The sequence below is a fragment of the Coregonus clupeaformis genome, chromosome 13, assembly GCF_020615455.1.
Source record: "Coregonus clupeaformis isolate EN_2021a chromosome 13, ASM2061545v1, whole genome shotgun sequence".
Classification (NCBI taxonomy): Eukaryota; Metazoa; Chordata; class Actinopteri; order Salmoniformes; family Salmonidae; genus Coregonus; species Coregonus clupeaformis.
The window spans coordinates 57,702,629-57,711,820 of record NC_059204.1 but is presented as its reverse complement, the minus strand read 5'-3'; positions in this window follow the sequence as shown (position 1 = coordinate 57,711,820).

Here is a 9,192-nt window from a genome sequence, read left to right as displayed (position 1 = left end):
CCTAATCATGCAGCAAAATGTACAGTAAGATCTTACAGCTACCTGCTTGTACTATTATTATTTTGCCTATTTAGCTGTTATTCTGTGACAGGAGTTATTTGTGATATTACAACGAAGTATATGTGTACACACTGCACACATGAATGCTATTTCACTATAATATATTGCATCTCAATCTCAAACCTTAGGTATGGTTATTTCAGAGAGAGAGAACCCCATTGAGGTAAAGAGGTGAAACTCTGCTCGAGCGCCTAATGTGAGTTAAATAATTAGGGACCATTGAAGGTGCCATTGAAACACATCAATAATTCACTGTCTACATCTACAACTTGTCAAGCGTGACTGCTGTGGGTAACTACTACTCTGTCTCATCAGGTTTCACTGTTTACTATCTGAAACATCTGATGCCACCTGGTGTTTGTATAACGATAATGCCGGACCACCGTCATACCTATTTTGTTGCCTGATTCTTCATGATTGCTCACAGTGCTTGACTGGGACATCTTTAGGTTCCTATGGATTAAATGACTTGGAAAGGTCTTCCACAAAATATGTCAGGTGTATCAAGTTCAACCATGAGTTGAGAGGAGAGACAGTTGAGTTCCAGACAGACCAGTATATTGATACGATAGCAGCATAGATCCAGTCTCATTCATTAGCATGCCTGTGTGATGATGGTTGGCAGATGGGAAAGCTTGTGCATGCTAACCACATTCATTATCAACTAAAATGGTCCTCAGTTCAGACCTAATGCTCTGATTAGAATGTCATGCACACACGGAGTGTCTGTAGCAGCAATATATGTGTAATTATGCCTTTGTGCAATGTGTGTGTATTTACCATTGATCAGGCTCTTGAGGGCCCTTCAGGGCTGATAAGTATGGTCCTTTATGTTAAGGTGAGGCTGAAGTGATGTGGGGGAGTTCTGTCTGTCTGCACCTCCTCGCTCTTTCCTTCCCTGCTAATTACTAATACAGATGCACCCATGCCTTGTTAATCAGGCTAAATACAGAAATGGCTTCTATGGCACTTGGCATGAGATAGAATCTGCGTTATGAAATTGTAAGGAAAGCGTATGCACTGAATTGTTGTACTGTTCCTTATGCTGTGTGTACAAAACACAATACAGTACATGCCTCCTGGATTTTATTCATATCTATCAGCGTTTTCTGCTGTCAGCAGATGAGGTTACCTTTTCAGTTTGCTTGCGGAAATGTCAGACATCAGGCCAGGGCTGACTTCCGATCAGATGTTTCATTCATGATCACTGGCCATTAGTTCTACCAATTACAATGGATAAACACTATACCACATGGTCATCCCTTACAATGGAAAGATGTACACAATCAAACCATTGCAAGTTATTGGGAACACCTACCTAAATCTTTTCCAAATCACACATAGGATCATATTTAGCATTTTGTACCACAGTCTAAATATTCTAGCCTGGAAGAGCCTATAGAGCATATCACGAGGTTACATACAGATTCACAACAGCCTCCTAAAGATTCTGCAATACGCTACTGATGGGAACAATGTTTCATCTATCAATAATCCATGAAATACAGTGAGGGAAGAAAGTATTTGATCCCCTGCTGATTTTGTACGTTTGCCCACTGACAAAGACATGATCAGTCTATAATTTTAATGGTAGGTTTATTTGAACAGTGAGAGACAGAATAACAACAACAAAATCCTGAAAAACGCATGTCAAAAGTGTTATGAATTTATTTGCATTTTAATGAGGGAAATAAGTATTTGACCCCTCTGCAAAACATGACTTAGTACTTGGTGGCAAAACCCTTGTTGGCAATCATAGAGGTCAGACGTTTCTTGTAGTTGGCCACCAGGTTTGCACACATCTCAGGAGGGATTTTGTTCCACTCCTCTTTACAGACCTTCTCCAAGTCATTAAGGTTTCGAGGCTGACGTTTGGCAACTCAAACCTTCAGCTCCCTCCACAGATTTTCTATGGGATTAAGGTCTGGAGACTGGCTAGGCCACTCCAGGACCTTAATGTGCTTCTTCTTGAGCCACTCCTTTGTTACTTTGGCCGTGTGTTTTGGGTCATTGTAATGCTGGGATACCAATCCACGACCCATTTTCAATGCCCTGGCTGAGGGAAGGAGGTTCTCACCCAAGATTTGACAGTTCATGGCCCCGTCCATCGTCCCTTTGATGCAGTGAAGTTGTCCTGTCCCATTAGCAGAAAAACACCCCCAAACCATAATGTTCCCACCTCCATGTTTGACGGTGGGGATGGTGTTCTTGGGGTCATAGGCAGCATTCCTCCCCCTCCAAACACGGCGAGTTGAGTTGATGCCAAAGAGCTCGATTTTGGTCTCATCTGACCACAACACTTTCACCCAGTTCTCCTCTGAATCATTCAGATGTTCATTGGCAAACTTCAGACGGCCCTGTATATGTGCTTTCTTGAGAATGGGGACCTTGCGGGCGCTGCAGGATTTCAGTCCTTCACGGTGTAGTATGTTACCAATTGTTTTCTTGGTGACTATGGTCCCAGCTGCCTTGAGATCATTGACAAGATCCTCCGTGTAGTTCTGGGCTGATTCCTCACCGTTCTCATGATCATTGCAACTCCACGAGGTGAGATCTTGCATGAGCCCCAGGCCGAGGGAGATTGACAGTTATTTTGTGTTTCTTCCATTTGCGAATAATCACACGAACTGTTGTCACCTTCTCAACAAGCTGCTTGGCGATGGTCTTGTAGCCCATTCCAGCCTTGTGTAGGTCTACAATCTTGTCCCTGACATCCTTGGAGAGCTCTATGGTCTTGGCCATGGTGGAGAGTTTGAAATCTGATTGATTGATTGCTTCTGTGGACAGGTGTCTTTTATACAGGTAACAAAATGAGATTAGGAGCACTCCCTTTAAGAGTGTGCTCCTAATCTCAGCTCATTACCTGTATAAAAGACACCTGGGAGCCAGAAATCCATCTGATTGAGAGGGGGTCAAATACTTATTTCCCTCATTAAAATGCAAATCAATTTATAACATTTTTGACATGCGTTTTTCTGGATTTTTTGTTGTTATTCTGTCTCTCACTGTTCAAATAAACGAGACTGATCATTTCTTTGTCATTGGGAAAACTTACAAAATCAGCAGGGGATCAAATACTTTTTTCCCTCACTGTATAACAGAGCTCTAAAGCCTTGTTCACATTGGCAACTCAAATCCTATTTTCTTTGCATATCCTACTTGAATCGGTTCTTTTTCCTGCAGTCTGAACAGCCAAAAAGCCCAAGGAATCTGATATTTCAAGCCACATTTCAAACCACCTACGAAGGTGGTTTGAAAGATACAAATCTGATTCCTGGCCATGCGACTTGTGTCTGAGTGGTCAAATCTAAGTGGTTTCTAAACTATTATTTGGCATATCTTGTTGCTTGCTAGCTACTCTGTTGACAGTTTGACAAGAACATGTGCTGGCCAAAAATGACTTGTTTTTAAAGTTTGGATCATTTTATCCTTTGAGGCTTTAAAAGTGTTCTTACACTATGATTTTGAACATTCAATGCAATTGGGAAACATCCATGGCAGACATTGTTGTCACTTTAGCTTGCTACATAACTTCTGAGTGATAGGAAGCAGGAGCACCACCACCAATCAGCCTACACCACTGCCACACACCCGTTGTTACTATGACAACTTTGTAGCCATGCCAGCTGTCACGCTCGTTGATAGAAGGATCGGACCAAGGTGCAGCGTGGTATGCGTACATATTCCTTTATTCACTGAATAAAGAGTAAAACAACAAAATACAAACGAACGTGAAGTTCAACAGGCTGCACAAGCCAAAACAGAAACAAGATCCCCACAACTAAGGTAGGCAAAATGGCTGCCTAAGTATGATCCCCAATCAGAGACAACGATAGACAGCTGCCTCTGATTGGGAACCACACCCGGCCAACATAGAAATAGAACATCTAGAATTCACACCCTGACCAAACCAACTAGAGAAAAACAGGGCTCTCAAGGTCAGGGCGTGACAGTACCCCCGCCCCCCAAAGGTACGTACTCCGGCCGCAACAACCTGACTCATTAAGGGAGGGTCCAGGTGGGCACCTAGCCTCGGTGTCGGCTCCGGCTTCGGGCGCGACGTCGGTATTAACCTCTTCTCCCTTCCTGCCTCCCCGTTGCACACCCGGTCCGGTCTGGACCCCGGCGCGATGCTTCCCCTCTCAGTCCTCCCACGATGCACCAAGCCCTGTCTGGACCCTTGTGTGGGAGCCCTCAACCCTGGAGAGGGGTTAACGTCTGGTTCCGGCCCGGCAGTCCTCCCGTGATGCACCAAGCCCTGTCTGGACCCTGGTGTGGGAGGCCCCGACCCTTGAGAGGGGTTGACGTCTGGCTCCGGCTCGGACGCAGGTGGAGCGGATGGCTCCGGCATGGGGGAAGAGCAGATAACCGGAGCTGGACTGGACACCGGTGGAGCGGACTGCTCCAGCACAGGAGTGGAGCAGCTAACCGGAGTTGAACTGGACCCCGGTGGAGCGGACTGCCCTGGCACTGGACTGGAGCAGCTGACCGGAGCTGGACTAGGCACCGGTGGAGCGGACTGCTCTGGCACCGGACTGAACCAGCTGACCGGAGCTGGACTAGATACCGATGGAGTGGACTGCTCCAGCACTGGAGTGGAGCAGAGGACCCTCGCTGGAGGTCGGGTGTGTGGCGCTGGAACGGGCCGTACCGGACTGGGGAGACACGCACCACTGGTTTGGTGCGAGGAGCAGGCATGGGCCGTACCAGACTGGAAACACGCACCACTGGACTGGTGCGAGGAGCAGGCACGGGCCGTACCGGACTGGAAACACGCACCACTGGTCTGGTGCGAGGAGCAGGCACGGGCCGTACCGGACTGGAGACACGCACCACTGGTTTGGCGCGAGGAGCAGGCACAAACCGTCCTGGCTGGACGCTCACTTTAGCCCGGCAAGTGCGGGGCGCGGGCACCAAGCGCACTGGGCTGTGAATGCGCACTGGAGACACAGTGCGTATCACCGCATAACAGGGTGCCTGAACGGTCCCACGCTCCTTAACGCGAGTGCGGGGAGTTGGCTCTACTCTGAAACCTGGCTCCGCCAGCCTCTGCTCTAAGGACTGCGCTCTCTGCTGCTGGAGGGTTAACTCCTCTCTCAGCTCCTCCTGTTGCCTGGCCAGCTCCTCTCTCAGTGCATCCACTGACTCCTTCTCCCTGTGGGCCTCCTGCAGCGCCTCCCTCTGAAGGGAGATCTCCTGCTCCCTCTTAGCTAACAGCCCCCGTAAGGTGGTGGTCTCCTCTCTCAGAGTGCTGAGCTGCAGGTCTTGGAGGGCCTCTATCATAGCGGCCTCCTCCTCCTCCACAGTCAGCCCTTCCAGGGCCTCCTGCTGCTTCGCCAACCACCCCGTGTGCCCCCAAATTAATTTCTTGGGGCTGCCTCTCGGGCTTCCTTCGCGGTCTTGAACTACGATGTCGCCGTTGATCCTTTCCTGCCTGGGCTTCTTCCTTCGCCCAGGGTCCCTTACCGGCCAATATCTCCTCCCATGTGCAGAATGTCTTCCCCACCTGTGTCCAGCATGTCTGCTCCTCCTTGCCACGCTGCTTGGTCCGTTGGTGGTGGGATCTTCTGTCATGCTCGTTGATAGATGGATCGGACCAAGGTGCAGCGTGGTATGCGTACATATTCCTTTATTCACTGAATACAGATCAAAACAACAAAATACAAACGAACGTGAAGTTCAACAGGCTGCACAACCACAAGCCAAACAGAAACAAGATCCCACAACTAAGGGTGGCAAAATGGCTGCCTAAGTATGATCCCCAATCAGAGACAACGATAGACAGCTGCCTCTGATTGGGAACCACACCCGGCCAACATAGAAATAGAACATCTAGAATTCACACCCTGACCAAACCAACTAGAGAAAAACAGGGCTCTCAAGGTCAGGGCGTGACACCAGTAAATGACTGCTGTCTAAACACACACAAATCCGATTTGGTCACTTGTAACTTGCTGTTTGGACAGTCAATATTCCAAAACAGATTTGAAAACAAACCTGATTTGAGCATTAAGGTCTGCAGTGTGAACAAAGCTTAAGTTCTTCTGGTAATTGGCACTTTATTTAGGAGGCTCACACTTATTGTACATCCCTGCTATAGGGACTGATATCCAGCAGAGGGAACAGAGAGCACTGCAGATCTACACTTCAGTGGTTCTTACATCAGCCTGCATGACCTTCGGCATCTTTGAGAATTTTTCACAGTTTCTGACATGAGAATGCTCTTTAGAGGGCCTTTTCTCACCCCTGTGTGGGGCTGGTGCATTAGGCAGCCCTGTCTGGCTTTATTCAGAGAAGAGCAAGGGGGAGAATATAGAATGTCACATAGAGTTCACATGGTTGAACTTGAAGGGCCAATGCAGCCATTTTTTAAAATCTCAATATCAAATCATTTCTGGGTAACAATTAAGTACCTTACTGTGATTGTTTAATTAAAATGGATAAAAATAAACAAAAATAGTTTCTTAGCAATTTCTCAAGCAAGCATTTTGCTAGGACTGTCTGTGAGTGGTCTGAGTGGGGAGGGGGAAACAGAAAACGTGCTGCTATTGGCAGAGAGGTTTGGAACTCTTATTGGTCTATAACACATTTTGACTGCACTCGACCTTTAACATCAGTCATGTTTGATAAACAAAGCATGGGCTGTGACCCCGGGATGTTAATGCTGGCACCAAACACAAACCCTAACAGAACCTTCTATAGTACCACACGAGAACTAGATACAGCAAACCAGAAAGACTGAAACTTACCATAACCTTCCTTAAAGCAGCACAAGACACAGAAAACCAGAAAGACACTGCATGTACAGACTGTGACAAGGGCATAGAAACCAGATATAGAGATTTGCAGGTAATAAGAGGTGTGTATGACTGCAGTGAGTGAACACATACAGTAGTCTAGTTGTGAGGTGTGGGTGTATAGCAAAAGAGGACCCTTTGAGGATGAGTGACATAGCTGGGAGTTTCATCATAATACCAGGGTTATCCAGGTGCTCACCTGACTTGTGTTTGCGCTCAACATCACACACAGTGGCTTTCTATGAATCCCACTGGCTACATCCCCCCTGGTCTGTTCCTGGGCTCAAGACATGAACACTGGCTATACAGTGGGGAAAAAAAGTATTTAGTCAGCCACCAATTGGGCAAGTTCTCCCACTTAAAAAGATGAGAGAGTCCTGTAATTTTCATCATAGGTACACGTCAACTATGACAGACAAAATGAGATTTCTTTTTCCAGAAAATCACATTGTAGGATTTTTTATGAATTGATTTGCAAATTATGGTGGAAAATAAGTATTTGGTCAATAACAAAAGTTTCTCAATACTTTGTTATATACCCTTTGTTGGCAATGACACAGGTCAAACGTTTTCTGTAAGTCTTCACAAGGTTTTCACACACTGTTGCTGGTATTTCGGCCCATTCCTCCATGCAGATCTCCTCTAGAGCAGTGATGTTTTGGGGCTGTCGCTGGGCAACACAGACTTTCAACTCCCTCCAAAGATTTTCTATGGGGTTGAGATCTGGAGATTGGCTAGGCCACTCCAGGACCTTGAAATGCTTCTTACGAAGCCACTCCTTCGTTGCCCGGGCGGTGTGTTTGGGATCATTGTCATGCTGAAAGACCCAGCCACGTTTTATCTTCAATGCCCTTGCTGATGGAAGGAGGTTTTCACTCAAAATCTCACGATACATGGCCCCATTCATTCTTTCCTTTACACCGATCAGTCGTCCAGGTCCCTTTGCAGAAAAACAGCCCCAAAGCATGATGTTTCCACCCCCATGCTTCACAGTAGGTATGGTGTTCTTTGGATGCAACTCAGCATTCTTTGTCCTCCAAACACGACGAGTTGAAAAAGTTCTATTTTGGTTTCATCTGACCATATGACATTCTCCCAATCCTCTTCTGGATCATCCAAATGCACTCTAGCAAACTTCAGACGGGTCTGGACATGTACTGGCTTAAGCAGGGGGACACGTCTGGCACTGCAGGATTTGAGTCCCTGGCGGCGTAGTGTGTTACTGATGGTAGGCTTTGTTACTTTGGTCCCAGCTCTCTGCAGGTCATTCACTAGGTCCCCCGTGTGGTTCTGGGATTTTTGCTCACCGTTCTTGTGATCATTTTGACCCACGGGGTGAGATCTTGCGTGGAGCCCCAGATCGAGGGAGATTATCAGTGGTCTTGTATGTCTTCCATTTCCTAATAATTGCTCCCACAGTTGATTTCTTCAAACCAAGCTGCTTACCTATTGCAGATTCAGTCTTCCCAGCCTGGTGCAGGTCTACAATTTTGTTTCTGGTGTCCTTTGACAGCTCTTTGGTCTTGGCCATAGTGCAGTTTGGAGTGTGACTGTTTGAGGTTGTGGACAGGTGTCTTTTATACTGATAACAAGTTCAAACAGGTGCCATTAATACAGGTAACGAGTGGAGGACAGAGGAGCCTCTTAAAGAAGAAGTTACAGGTCTGTGAGAGCCAGAAATCCTGCTTGTTTGTAGGTGACCAAATACTTATTTTCCACCATAATTTGCAAATAAATTCATAAATAATCCTACAATGTGATTTTCTGGATTTTCTTTCCTCAATTTGTCTGTCATAGTTGACGTGTACCTATGATGAAAATTACAGGCTTCTCTCATCTTTTTAAGTGGGAGAACTTGCACAATTGGTGGCTGACTAAATACTTTTTTCCCCCACTGTAGCTGCTCCAGCAGAAAAGACACCTGTGTGGGTGGACTCCACAGATGTCTTTGCTTCTAGTCCAGACCACAGGACAGGAAGAGTCAACATCACTGGGGAGGAAACCTGTTTCTTCACAGTTTGATACATCTATTGTGCACACATAATGAAAATATATAAGTAAGCGTGAACAAGTGATGGGGAACTACTATACCTCCCTTTTCCAAGTATTCATGCAGATGTATGAGGCAAAACTGTATGCCATAATACATATTATATACCTTAAATCAGGGATGGGCAACTCCTGTCCTCAGGGGCTGAAGTGGAGTCAATTGTTCCCAATCCCTAGCAAACACAGTTGAATAAACGAATTGTGTTCTAAACTGAAGATCATGATTAGTTGATTATTGGAGTCAGTTGTGTTAGCTGTGGCAAAAGTGTGACACCAGTCAGGGCCC